Raw genomic sequence first — 15,178 nt, forward strand, 5'->3', positions numbered from 1 at the left:
TCAAGACGGGACAACACAAGTGACTTGAAGAGTACAACCATTGTGATGGGATCCCTGGACTTGAAAGTTCTCGCAATCCATCCTATCATTTTTCTGGCTGATGCAATATTTGCTTGATTTTTGTTTATTTGTTTAATTGTTTATTTTACTGGTGTAATAAGGTTTGGGGGCATCGTCCGCGAGGTTATCATTGCGATAAATTGGGGGTTTCTCCCCATTCATTTATTACATTGTATTATAGACTGTGGGTTGGTTGGTGTTGTCGTCGTTGATCCTTCTCTATGGACAACCCAACCCACAACTCGGCAGAGTGCTTATACTAGGAGATCACCCTTGGCGCTTCTGGCTCTTGGAGAGGGGCTCAACGTCACACGTTTAGGGGATGCGGCTCCAACACTTAGCCTCGTTGTCACGTGCACACACCCACTCGAGCCGCTGTGACTCCCCACTCTCTCCTTATGAGATATGATCTCCTCAATCCCCTATGACTTACTAGTATTACCTCCTACCCTGTCCACAGCAGTGGTTCTTGGTTCTTTCTCTCTCTCTCTCCTTCTTTACTACCTCCTGGGAAGCCTCACTAGGACAAGGGCAAACACCAGCAAATTGTGACACATTTACTGGACAAAGCACATACACGATACATACACACATATAATAATAATGAATCCTATACTCTATAATACCACAATCAGGTTGCACTCCAACACCATCAGAACTCTATTATCAGCTTATCAAGTGGTATCCTATCTCCTGGTTCACCACCTGATACTATTAACCTCCTCAAGTTGATCAAGCCTACATACACTGTTGCACTATCAGCAAGCTAATGTATATATAGAAAATCAGCATTTGAATGCAATAACATATACCAGTATAAATGTTCATTGATACTTCAGTATAAAAAACTCCTTGACGTAAGAATGCCAACAGTCACTCACCTCTCACTGCGTCTTGCACGCTAATGACAACCAAACACTATCAACTCCCTACTAGTAATCCACCAGAACTTCCCCTTCCCCCTCTGGAAGTTCACTACCCTAATATCCTTAGGTTCTTCCGGGCTTCACTACCAGGATCCTCTGCAGCTCCTCCAGGCTGCTATCATGAAGTTTCCTTGAGCAACTACGGTGCTTCACCCTTCTGCTAGGGTCCTCCACAGCTCTCTTGGCTGCCACACTATGAAGTTTCCCCGAGCAACTATGGTGCTTCTCCACCTCTACAGAAGCACGTGACACTCCTCTTCACTGCTGCTTCTCCTCACAGCTCGAGGTCCTCTGCTCCACTACCTTGGAGTCTCATCAGCTACTTCATCTGCTGGCTTCGAAGTTCTCAGCAACTTCTTCCCCAAAGAACAAACCTGCAACCCATCGACACTCCAATAAAACGTTCCCCTTTAACACATAAACAAAAAATATTCACACAATATGTTTGCCTCAAACCTCTATCTGTTCTCTACATACAGTGAGAGTGGACTCCCCCGTTTTGGGCGGGTCCATACTCCACCTCGCCTGGCGGCGGTCCTCACTCGCTGGGAGGGTCTTCCTCCATCCAGAGCCAGGCTCCCTCAGTCGTCCGCCAGCGCTCAGAGGGGGCGGACGTCGCTCGGTGTTCCTCCCTCTCCACTCTCTTATTTCAGGCCTTCTGCCTTATTAAAACATGTCTAACTTATAAATAAACATCGCTACTGTCGCTGGGCACACGACCAAATATAAGCAATCACTATGAACTGGCGTTTATCGTGCTTACCACAGATTAATTGGTCGAGGGCGCTTTCCCTCTGACGGCGTCTGGTCAGGGCGCTCCCACGGCCCACAATAATGTCTCTGGCCGGCTTGATACTCTCTTCTTCGACCAGGACTTGAGACCACAACGTTCCCAGCTCGGTTCCACAGCTGGCACGTCTACACACTTCTCTTCTCTTCGAGATATATCACTAGGGGTTCCCTTCTGACGGGAGCTCAACGGAGCGCGGCTTCCCCCTGCGATGTCTGGCACTCAAGTGAGGTCAAGGTCCTCCAGAAGCGAGCCTCACGCCTCCAGCAAAATGTCCACATCTCCTAGCCCGTCATTTATCTATTTTCTTCTGCATTGCCCATAATCTCAAACTGTTACACATATCCAAGCAACTATTTTTACATATGGGTTATCACCTCTATATTCCTTAGACCTTCTAATCAGGTCAGGCTTGACGAATAACTCTCAAGGAGGGAGACTCGTTTCTCCTGCAGGCTGAGATCATAACAATTGTTAAAATATTAACATAACAAGGGGGACACAGATGGAAGCTTGAGACTCAGATGTGTTGTAGAGATGTTAAAAATTTTCATTTAGCGTAAAGGTAGTGAGTAAATGGTTGACCTAAAGGAGCAGATTGTAGAGGCTAACTCCATTCATAACTTTAAAAGCAGGTATGATAGGGAAACAGGCCAGGAGTCATTGCATTAGATAACAAGCGGCTAGATAAGCGGGGTCAAAGAGCTGGTGCTCGATCCTGCAGGCACAAATAGGTGAGTACACACACACACACACAGCCAAACACACACACACACACACACAGCCAAACACACACACACACACACACAGCCAAACACACACACACACACACAGCCAAACACACACACACACACACAGCCAAACACACACACACACACACAGCCAAACACACACACACAGCCAAACACACACACACACACAGCCAAACACACACACACAGCCAAACACACACACACAGCCAAACACACACACACACACACACACACACACACACACACACACACACACACACACAGCCAAACACACACACACAGCCAAACACACACACACAGCCAAACACACACACACACAGCCAAACACACACACACACAGCCAAACACACACACACACACACACACACACACACACACAGCCAAACACACACACACAGCCAAACACACACACACACACACAGCCAAACACACACACACAGCCAAAAACACACACAGACACACAGACACACACACACACACACAGCCAAACACACACACACAGCCAAACACACACACACACAGCCAAACACACACACACACAGCCACACACACACACACACACACACACACACACACACACACACACACAGCCAAACACACACACACACAGCCAAACACACACACACACACAGCCAAACACACACACACACACACAGCCAAACACACACACACACACACAGCCAAACACACACACACACACACAGCCAAACACACACACACAGCCAAACACACACACACACACACACAGCCAAACACACACACACACACACAGCCAAACACACACACACACACACACACACACACACACACACACACAGCCAAACACACACACACACAGCCAAACACACACACACACACAGCCAAACACACACACACACACAGCCAAACACACACACACACACAGCCAAACACACACACACACACAGCCAAACACACACACACACAGCCAAACACACACACACACACACACACACACACACACACACACACACACACACACACACACACACACACACACAGCCAAACACACACACACACACACACACACACACACACACACACACACACACACACAGATGTTCCAACAGCTGAGTGTGGCAGAGTAATTACTTTACATAAAAAGAGTTTACCAAAAAACTATCATTTGTTGTTGCACGAGACTCTGGATTTCCCCCGCCCGAAATATCTGCCTCACGCCAGAATAAAATGGGCAGCTTGTGGAACTATCCAATTAATAATGGGGGCTGACAGGAGCTGGGGCGCTGCTGGGGATCCCTATTTACCGGGAGCATGAACCTTTACGACACGTATGTGGGACATGTAGTGGGATATGTAGTGAGACACATGTGGGATATGTAGTGAGACACATGTGGGATATGTAGTGAGACACATGTGGGATATGTAGTGAGACACATGTGGGATATGTAGTGAGACACATGTGGGATATGTAGTGAGACACATGTGGGATATGTAGTGAGACACATGTGGGATATGTAGTGAGACACATGTGGGATATGTAGTGAGACACATGTGGGATATGTAGTGAGACACATGTGGGATATGTAGTGAGACACATGTGGGATATGTAGTGAGACACATGTGGGATATGTAGTGAGACACATGTGGGATATGTAGTGAGACACATGTGGGATATGTAGTGAGACACATGTGGGATATGTAGTGAGACACATGTGGGATATGTAGTGAGACACATGTGGGATATGTAGTGAGACACATGTGGGATATGTAGTGAGACACATGTGGGATATGTAGTGAGACACATGTGGGATATGTAGTGAGACACATGTGGGATATGTAGTGAGACACATGTGGGATATGTAGTGAGACACATGTGGGATATGTAGTGAGACACATGTGGGATATGTAGTGAGACACATGTGGGATATGTAGTGAGACACATGTGGGATATGTAGTGAGACACATGTGGGATATGTAGTGAGACACATGTGGGATATGTAGTGAGACACATGTGGGATATGTAGTGAGACACATGTGGGATATGTAGTGAGACACATGTGGGATATGTAGTGAGACACATGTGGGATATGTAGTGAGACACATGTGGGATATGTAGTGAGACACATGTGGGATATGTAGTGAGACACGTATGTGGGACATGTAGTGAGACACGTATGTGGGACATGTGGTGAGACATGTGGTGAGACATGTGTGGGACATGTGGTGAGACATGTGTGGGATATGTAGTGAGACATGTATGAGACATATGTACTCACCTAGTTATGGTTGCGGGGGTTGAGCTCTGGCTCAAATCTAGTTTGAGAAATCTAGTTTGCCAATTTCCCCCCAAATTGCATATGTTATCATATCCCCGCTCTCTCTCCTTTCCTCCAGTAGAGTAAGGTCCAGTCCCCTCAGTTTTTCCTGATATCTCAATCCCCTCAGCTCCAGAACAAGTCTTGTTGCATATTTTTGGACCTTTTCTAATTTCTCCTTGTCCTTCCTTTTTCAAGTAAGGGTTCCATGCTGGGGCTGCATATTCAAGGGTAAGTCTCACCTTCGTTGTATATATTGGGCCTGGAAAGTTCCTTTGTCTAAGTGTGTGAAGGATACCCCGGATGTTGGCCAGTATGATGTATGCTGCTGCTGTTATTATGCTGCTGTGGCCTGCTGGCCTCAGGTCCGGTGCTGTGTCCACTCCCAGGTCTGTATCCTGCTGTACTGGTCTCCCCGTCATGCTGTACTGGTCTCCCCGTCATGCTGTACTGGTCTCCCCGTCATGCTGTACTGGTCTCCCCGTCATGCTGTACTGGTCTCCCCGTCATGCTGTACTGGTCTCCCCGTCATGCTGTACTGGTCTCCCCGTCATGCTGTACTGGTCTCCCCGTCATGCTGTACTGGTCTCCCCGTCATGCTGTACTGGTCTCCCCGTCATGCTGTACTGCTGTACTGGTCTCCCCGTCATGCTGTACTGCTGTACTGGTCTCCCCGTCATGCTGTACTGCTGTACTGGTCTCCCCGTCATCCTGTACTGCTGTACTGGTCTCCCCGTCATCCTGTTCTGCTGTACTGGTCTCCCCGTCATCCTGTACTGCTGTACTGGTCTCCCCGTCATGCTGTACTGCTGTACTGGTCTCCCCGTCATGCTGTACTGGTCTCCCCGTCATGCTGTACTGGTCTCCCCGTCATCCTGTACTGCTGTACTGGTCTCCCCGTCATCCTGTACTGCTGTACTGGTCTCCCCGTCATCCTGTACTGCTGTACTGGTCTCCCCCGTCATCCTGTACTGCTGTACTGGTCTCCCCGTCATCCTGTACTGCTGTACTGGTCTCCCTGTCATGCTGTACTGGTCTCCCCGTCATCCTGTACTGCTGTACTGGTCTCCCCCGTCATGCTGTACTCCTGTACTGGTCTCCCCCGTCATCCTGTACTGCTGTACTGGTCTCCCCCGTCATCCTGTACTCCTGTACTGGTCTCCCCGTCATCCTGTACTGCTGTACTGGTCTCCCCCGTCATCCTGTACTGGTCTCCCCGTCATCCTGTACTGGTCTCCCCGTCATCCTGTACTGCTGTACTGGTCTCCGTCATGCTGTACTGGTCTCCCCGGCATGCTGTACTGCTGTACTGGTCTCCCCGTCATGCTGTACTGGTCTCCCCGTCATGCTGTACTGGTCTCCCCGTCATGCTGTACTGGTCTCCCCGTCATGCTGTACTGGTCTCCCCGTCATGCTGTACTGGTCTCCCCGTCATCCTGTACTGGTCTCCCCGTCACGCTGTACTGGTCTCCCCGTCATCCTGTACTGGTCTCCCCGTCATGCTGTACTGCTGTACTGGTCTCCCCGTCATGCTGTACTGGTCTCCCCGTCATGCTGTACTGCTGTACTGGTCTCCCCGTCATTCTGTACTGCTGTACTCGTCTCCCCGTCATCCTGTACTGCTGTACTGGTCTCCCCCGTCATGCTGTACTGCTGTACTGGTCTTCCCGTCATGCTGTACTGCTGTACTGGTCTCCCCCGTCATGCTGTACTGCTCTACTGGTCTCCCCCGTCATGCTGTACTCCTGTACTGGTCTCCCCGTCATGCTGTACTGCTCTACTGGTCTCCCCGTCATCCTGTACTCCTGTACTGGTCTCCCCGTCATCCTGTACTGCTGTACTGGTCTACACTTGAAACTGTGTATGGAGTCAGCCTCCACCACATCACTGCCTAATGCATTCTACCTGTTAACTACTCTGACACTGAAAATGTTCTTTCTAATGTCTCTGTGGCTCATTTGGGCACTTAGTTTCCACCTGTGTCCCCTTGTGCGTGTTCCAGCCGTGCTAAATTGTTTGTCTTTGTTCACCGCCTGTCAATTCCTCTAAGAATTTTGTAGGTGATGATCATGTCTCCCCTCACTCTTCTGTCTTACATTGACGTGAGGTTTAATTACCATAGCCTATCCTCGTAACTCATACCTGTCAGCTCTGGGTGGCGTACCTCTGAATCTTCTCTATTTGACTTGAGTATAACTTGGTATGGACTCCAGCCTGGAGCTGCATACTCCAGGATTGGTCTGACATAAGTGGTATACAGGGTCCTGAACGATTCCTTACACAAGTTTCTAAAGGCAGTTCTTATGTTGGCCAGTCTAGCATATGCCGCTGATGATATCCTTTTGATGTGGGCCTCTGGGGACAGGTTCGGTGTGATATCAACCCCCAGATCTTTCTCTCTATTTAACTCTTGCAGGATTTCACCTCCCAGATGGTACCTTGTGTTCAGCCTTTTGCTCCCTTCACCTAATTTCATTTCTTTACACTTTCCTGAGTTGAACTTTAGTAGCCATTTTCTAGACCTTTCCTCCAGTTTGTCCAGGTCGTCCTGTAGTCTCTGTCTATCTTCATCTGTCTTGATTCTTCTCATAATTTTTGCATCATCAGCAAACCATGAGAGGAATGAGTCTATTCCCTCTGGAAGATCGTTTTCATATATTAGAAACAGGATGGTTCCAAGTACAGAGCCCTGTGGGACTCCGCTGATGACATCTCGCCACTCTGATGTCTCTCCCTCACAGTTACTCGCTGTTGTTTTTTTTTTTTTGTTTTTTTTTTGTTTTTTTTTTAGATATATAGAAGAGTTGTTACATTCTTGTAGAGCCACTAGTACGCGTAGCGTTTCGGGCAAGTCCTTAATCCTATGGTCCCTGGAATACGATCCCCTGCCGCGAAGAATCGTTTTTTCATCCAAGTACACATTTTTACTGTTGCGTTAAACAGAGGCTACAGTTAAGGAATTGCGCCCAGTAAATCCTCCCCTGCCAGGATACGAACCCATGACATAGCGCTCGCGGAACGCCAGGCGAGTGTCTTACCACTACACCACGGAGACTGTAATTATGTTGCTTAGATTCTCCCTTATCCACTGGAGCACCTTACCTTTTACTCCTGCCTGTTGCTCCAACTTTTGTAAAAGCATTTTGTGAGGTACGGTGTCAAAGGCTTTCTGACAGTCTTAGAAAATGCAGTCTGCCCGCCCTTCTCTTGTGTTACAAAGCTATTTCCCTCCGAATACGCTACGAGCGTTTTCCTCACCATCTTCTCCATTACCTTACATGGTATAGAAGTTAAGAACACAGGCCTGTAGTTCAGTGCCTCTTGTCTGTCGCCCTTTTTGTATATTGGGACTACGTTAGTGTGTGTATGTGTGTGTGTGTGTGTGTACTCACCTATTTGTGTCTGCAGGATCGAGCACTGACTCTTGGATCCCGCCTTTCGATCCATCGGTTGTTTACAGCAATGACTCTGGTCCTATTTCCCTATCATACCTAGTTTTAAAATTATGAATAGTATTTGCTTCCACAACCTGTTCCTGAAGTGCATTCCATTTTTCCACTACTCTCACGCTAAAAGAAAACTTCCTAACATCTCTGTGACTCATTTGAGTTTCCAGCTTCCATCGATGTCCCCTCGTTCTGTTACTATTCCGTGTGAACATTTCATCTATGTCCACTCTGTCAATCTCCCTGAGTATTTTATACGTTCCTATCATGTCCCCCCTCTCCCTTCTTCTTTCTAGTGTCGTAAGGCACATTTCCTTCAGGCGCTCCTCATACCCTATCCCTCGTAACCCTGGGACGAGTCTTGTTGCAAACCTCTGAACCTTTTCCAGTTTCATTATATGCTTCTTCAGATGGGGACTCCATGATGAGGCGGCATACTCTTAAGACTGGCCTCACGTAGGCAGTGTAAAGCGCCCTAAATGCCTCCTTACTTAGGTTTCTGAATGATGTTCTAACTTTCGCCAGTGTAGAGTACGCTGCTGTCGTTATCCTATTTATATGTGCCTCAGGAGATAGATTAGGTGTTACGTCCACTCCCAGGTCTCTTTCTCGCGTCGTCACAGGTAGGCAGTTCCCCTTCATTGTGTACTGTCCCTTTGGTCTCCTATCACCTAGTCCCATTTCCATAACTTTACATTTGCTCGTGTTGAACTCTATTAGCCATTTCTCTGACCATCTCTGCAACCTGTTCAGGTCCTCTTGGAGGATCCTGCAATCCTCATCTGTCACAACTCTTCTCATCAATTTTGCATCATCCGCGAACATCGACATGTAGGACTCTACGCCTGTAAACATGTCGTTAACATATACAAGAAATAGAATTGGTCCCAGCACCGATCCTTGAGGTACTCCACTTCTTACTGTTCGCCAGTCCGACTTCTCGCCCCTTACCGTAACTCTTTGGTTCCTTTCTGTTAGGTAGTTCCTTATCCATGCTAGGACCTTCCCCCCCACCCCAGCCTGCCTCTCTAGTTTGAACAGCAGTCTCATGTGCGGTACTGTATCAAAGGCTTTTTGGTAGTCCAGAAATATGCAGTCTGCCCAACCATCTCTGTCCTGTCTTATCCTCGTTATTTTATCATAGAATTCCAAAAGGTTTGTTAGGCACTATTTCCCTTTCCAGAACCCATGTTGATGTTTGTTCACAAACTTAACGTTCTCTAGGTGTGCAACCAGTCGTAGCCTAATTATTCTTAACAGTATTTTACAGGGGATGCTTGTCAGTGATTCAGGTCTATAGTTAAGTGCCTCCTCCCTATCACCTGTCTTGAAGATCGGTACGACATTTGCCTTCTTCCAGCAACTGTGTGTGTGTGTGTGCTCACCTAATTGTACTCACCTAATTGTGCTTGCGAGGGTTGAGCTGTGGCTCTTTGGTCCCACCTCTCAACTGTCAATCAACAGGTGTACAGGTTCCTGAGCCTACTGGGCTCTATCATATCTACATTTGAAACTGTGAATGGAGTCAGCCTCCACCACATCACAGCCTAATGCATTCCACCTGTTAACTACTCTGACACTGAAAAAGTTCCTTCTAACGTCCCTGTGGCTCATGTGGGTACTCAGTTTCCATCTGTGACCCCTTGTTCGCGTACCACCAGTGTTGAATAGTTTATCCTTATTTACACTTCTGTCTTCCAGTGTCGTAAGGTGCATTCCCGCAGCCTTTCCTCGTAACTCATGTTTCTTAGTTCTGGGACTAGTCTAGTGGCATACCTCTGAACTTTTTCCAGCTTCGTCCTGTGCTTGACAAGGTACGGGCTCCATGCTGGGGCCGCATACTCCAGGATTGGTCTTGCATATGTGGTGTACAAGATTCTGAATGATTCCTTACACAGGTTCCTGAACGCTGTTCTGATGTTAGCCAGCCTCGCATATGCCGCAGACGTTATTCTTTTTATGTGGGCTTCAAGAGACAGGTTTGGTGTGATATCAACTCCTAGATCTTTCTCTCTGTCCGTTTCATTAAGTACTTCATCTTCTATTCTGTATCATGTGTCTGGCCTCCTGTTTCCACTGCCTAGTTTCATTACTTTGCATTTACTCGGGTTGAACTTCAACAGCCATTTGTTGGACCATTCACTCAGTCTGTCTAGGTCATCTTGTAGCCTCCTACTGTCATCCTCTGTTTCAATCCTCCTCATAATTTTTGCATCATCTGCAAACATTGAGAGAAACGAGTCTATACCCTCTGGGAGATCATTTACACAGATCAGAAACAGTATAGGTCCAAGGACTGACCCCTGCGGGACTCCACTCGTAACGTCTCGCCAATCTGAGACCTCACCCCTCACACAGACTCGTTGTCTCCTGTTGCTTAGGTACTCCTTTATCCAACGGAGTACCTTCCCTTTCACTCCAGCTTTTTCACTAGCCTCTTGTGTGGTACTGTATCAAAGGCTTTGACAATCCAGAAATATGCAGTCTGCCCACCCTTCTCCTTCTTGCCTGATTTTTGTTGCCTGGTCGTAGAATTCAAGTAATCCTGTGAGGCAGGACCTGCCATCCCTGAACCCATGTTGATGCTGTGTTACAAAGTTCTTTCGCTCCAGATATTCCACTAGCTTTCTTCGCACAATCTTCTCCATCAGCTTGCATTGTATGCAGGTTAGGGACACCAGCCTGTAATTCAGTGCCTTCTGTCTATCCCCTTTCTTGTATATCGGGACTACGTTAGCTGCTTTCCAAATATCTGGCAGTTCCCCTGTTGCCAGTGATTTGTTATACACCATGGAGAGCGGGAGGCACAGTTCTTTTGCTCCTTCCTTTAGTACCCAAGGGGAGATTCCATCTGGGCCTATAGCCTTTGTCACATCCAACTCTAGTAAACACTTCCTTACTTCCCCGCTGGTAATCTCAAACTCTTCCAGTGGTTCCTGGTTAGCTATTCCCTCTCTTATCTCTGGAATTTCTACATGCTCTTAGGTGAAGACCTCCTGGAATTTCTTATTCGGTTCCTCACACACTTCCTTGTCGTTTGTAGTGAATCCTTCTGCCCCTATCCTTAATTTCATAACCTGTTCCTTTACTGTTGTTTTTCTCCTGATGTGGCTATGCAGCAATTTAGGCTGAGTCTTTGCCTTGCTTGCGATGTCATTTTCGTATTGTCTTTCTGCCTCTCTTCTCATCCTGACATATTCATTCCTGGCATTCTGGTATCTTTCTCTGCTCTCCAGTGTCCTGTTATTCCTATAGTTTCTCCGTGCCCTTTTCCTTTGCTGCTTAGCTAGCCTACATCTCTGATTAAACCATGGGTTTCTCATCTTCATTTCACTGTTTTTCTTTTGGACTGGGACAAACTTGTTTGCTGCGTCCTTGCATTTTTCCGTGATGTATTCCATCATGTCTTGTGCCGTCTTTCCCCTGAGCTCTGTTTCCCATGCTTTATCTGTTAGGAATTTTCTTACCTCCTCATATTTTCCCTTTCGGTATGCTAACCTTTTGGTTTCGGTATCCCTAGAGTTCAATAACCCTTCTTCAATCAAGTACTCAAACACCAGTACACTGTGGTCGCTCATTCCTACTGGGTCCTCAAAACCGATTTCTCTTATGTCGGAGTCGTTCAGAGTGAAGACCAGGTCGAGTCTCACTGGTTCATCATTGCCTCTCATCCTTGTGGGTTCTCTGACATGCTGGGTTAAAAAGTTTCTAGTCACCACCTCCAGTAGTTTGGCTCTCCACGTATCCTCGCCTCCATGTGGTTCCTTGTTCTCCCAGTCAATCCTTCCGTGATTGAAGTCGCCCAAGATGAGCAGGTGGGATCTATTTCTACAGGCAGCAGAGGCTGTCCTCTCAATTATAGTGTTAACTGCCATGATGTTGTTGTCATACTCTTGACTGGGTCTTCTGTCATTGGGTGGAGGGTTGTGTATTACTGCTACTACTATTCTTGGTCCTCCCATTGTCATGGTGCCTGCTATGTAGTCTCTGAATCCCTCACAGCCCGGGATGGCCATCTCCTTGAAACTCCATTCCTTTCTCATGAGTAGGGCCACTCTGCCTCCTCCCCTACCCCTGTGTGTGTGTGTGTGTGTGTGTGTGTGTGTGTGTGTGTGTTGCGTTTGTCGTGAGTGCATCTGCTAGATGTTTGTTCGTGTGTGTTTTGAAGCCTGGTCGTGTGTTTGAACTGATGTTCGTGTGTGTTTGAATGAAGGAAGGAGTGAGAGAAGTGAGAGCTGTGGTGAGAGAAGTGAGAGGTGTGGTAGTGGTAGACACGCAAGAACAGTGTTCACAGCTGACCTTTCCTACCGTCAAGTCTGTCAATTGTGACGGTAATTAAGCCTCCTCTGCCCCCCCTCCCCCTCCCGTCTGGATAGGCTGACAGCTGCGTCTGTCTGTTTACATCTTACCTAAACAGTGATCATTTACTTTGTTATTGTTTCTTATCAATTGCTTTCTATTATTTGGATATCATCGTTACTAGCTATCACAGCCTCCCATTGTGATATCATTTCATTATCAATGTAAAAAGCCTAATTTTATTGATCGTTTAGTTCATTCCTGATTGGATCATTTCACTCGGAAATGATCCTGATTGGTTGATGGTTCCAAAGGGGTTTAATACCATAGTTGATCTGGAGCTTAGTGGTCTGTCAAGTCAGTGCACACCCGAATGAACGATAATTATATAGAGTGGATTCGTGTCCTGGATTGTTTCAAGCGTAACAAAGACAATACGAATCCGTTTGGGTGCGTATAGGCGGCAGCTGCCTCCCATGAACCAATAGGCCTGTGGTTTTATTGATTATTCTGTTCTTGGGTTCTTATCCCACCGCTGCCACCATTGTAATAGTCTCCATTGTAATAGTTCTATAACGCTACCCTTGTTGTAATAACCCTTTTTCCTTATTTCTCTCTACTCTTTCTCTTCATCCACTACCCCAGCTTAACACTGTAACAGTCCAGTATGATCCCTCACTGAACTGCCACGAATATAAGCTGAATATTAAATGAGGATACAATAACAATAGGTTGACCAGACCACACACTAGAAGTTGAACGGACGACGACGTTTCGGTCCGTCCTGGACCATTCTCAAGTCGATTTGAGAATTAATCGACTTGAGAATGGTCCAGGATGGACCGAAACGTCGTCGTCCCTTCAACTATTAGTGTGTGGTCTGGTCAACATACTTCAGCCACGTTATTGTGACTCATCGCCTGCAATAAGAATGGGGGTTATTAATTTATAACTAATGATTAAGATCATTAAAACGCCGCCACCACCTTCCCAACCATAGATGAATGTGTCTAAATTATTGTGTCTCCAGGAAGGAAGGGACTCAATAATCCTGGAACTCAAAGGGGCGAGTAAATAAATCTTAATGGATTAATACTGTAATCTTACTGAACTGAAGGGGGATTCAAGAGCGACTATAACATTCATAAGATGGAGGAGAACACGGGAACTTTCCAAGCCAACACTTCCACCACAAGATGGAGGAGAACACGGGAACTTTCCAAGCCAACACTTCCACCACAAGATGGAGGAGAACACGGGAACTTTCCAAGCCAACACTTCCACCACAAGATGGAGGAGAACACGGGAACTTTCCAAGCCAACACTTCCACCACAAGATGGAGGAGAACACGGGAACTTTCCAAGCCAACACTTCCACCACATATACGAAATGACAAAGTAGAAAAATATATTAAAAAGGGGATTAACTGAATACCACTGGAACCAATGTATTTTTCTTTATTAAATTAAGCACGTAAATTATGAAAATGATATAGCAAACAAAGCCAGGACCGAACCAAAGCTACTCCAAAACAACAGTGACAGAACAGGTAATGAAACTTAGAACAGGCGAAGACAGGTATACAGAGAATGACAAAGAGGTGTGTGAAGAACTCAACAAGAGGTTCAAGGAGGTCTTCACAATAGAAGAAAGTGAGGTCACTGTGCTAGGAGAAAGGGAAGTAAACCAGGTGGCCTTGGAAGGGTTCGAAATTACGAGAGAGGTGGTCAAGAGACACCTGCTGGATCTGGATGTTAGAAAGGCTGTTGGTCCAGACGGGATCTATATATAGTCAAGCATAAGACTGAACTGGAAAAGGTTCAAAGATTTGCCAGCAGACTAGTACCCAAACTGAGAGGTATGAGCTACGAGGAGAGACTACGGGAATTAAACGTCACGTCACTGGGAGACAGAAGAGTTAGAGGGGACATGGTCACCACATACAAGATTCTCAGAGGAATTGATAGGGTAGATAAAGACAGACTATTTAACACAAGGGGAACACGCACTAGGGGACACAGGTGGAAACTGAGTGCCCAAATGAGCCACAGAGATATTAGAAAGAACTTTTTTAGTGTCAGAGTGGTTGACAAATGGAATGCATTAGGAAGTGATGTGGTGGAGGCTGACTCCATACACAGTTTCAAGTGTAGATATGATAGAGCCCAATAGGCTCAGGAACCTGTACACCAGTTGATTGACAGTTGAGAGGCGGGACCAAAGAGCCAGAGCTCAACCCCCGCAAGCACAACTAGGTAAGTACACACACACTCGCCATCTTTTCAGTCACCAAGTTTGTTTTTTGAAAAAAGTTTGTGGGCTCCTGGGAGGAGCAGCAGAGGTCGCTGTGGTGATGAACCTGATGCTGGTCCACACCACTCCTCAGCACCAACAACACCCACACAACACACCACTCCTCAGCACCAACAACACCCACACAACACACCACTCCTCAGCACCAACAACACCCACACAACACATCACTCCTCAGCACCAACACCCCCCACACAACAACACCCACACAACAACACCCACACCAACACAACACCCACACCAACACAACACCCACACCAACACAACACCCACACCAACACAACACCCACACCAACA

The 15,178-nt window shown here is 46.9% G+C and overlaps 1 protein-coding gene and 1 long non-coding RNA gene across 6 annotated transcripts in view; one reads left to right on the plus strand and one right to left on the minus strand.

The window, feature by feature from the left end:
* The window catches only part of LOC123772234 (uncharacterized), a 325,414-nt gene that overhangs the window by 122,987 nt on the left and 187,249 nt on the right, over positions 1–15,178 (plus strand). The window lies entirely within an intron of this gene.
* On the minus strand, positions 605–2,176 carry LOC138355928 (uncharacterized). The gene is made up of 2 exons (XR_011224066.1): positions 1,750–2,176; positions 605–1,360 (listed from the first exon to the last, which is right to left on the minus strand). It is a non-coding gene; the product is annotated as an uncharacterized lncRNA (long non-coding RNA).

The sequence above is a fragment of the Procambarus clarkii genome, chromosome 69 (genome assembly GCF_040958095.1).
Source record: "Procambarus clarkii isolate CNS0578487 chromosome 69, FALCON_Pclarkii_2.0, whole genome shotgun sequence".
In the NCBI taxonomy this organism is placed as follows: Eukaryota; Metazoa; Arthropoda; class Malacostraca; order Decapoda; family Cambaridae; genus Procambarus; species Procambarus clarkii.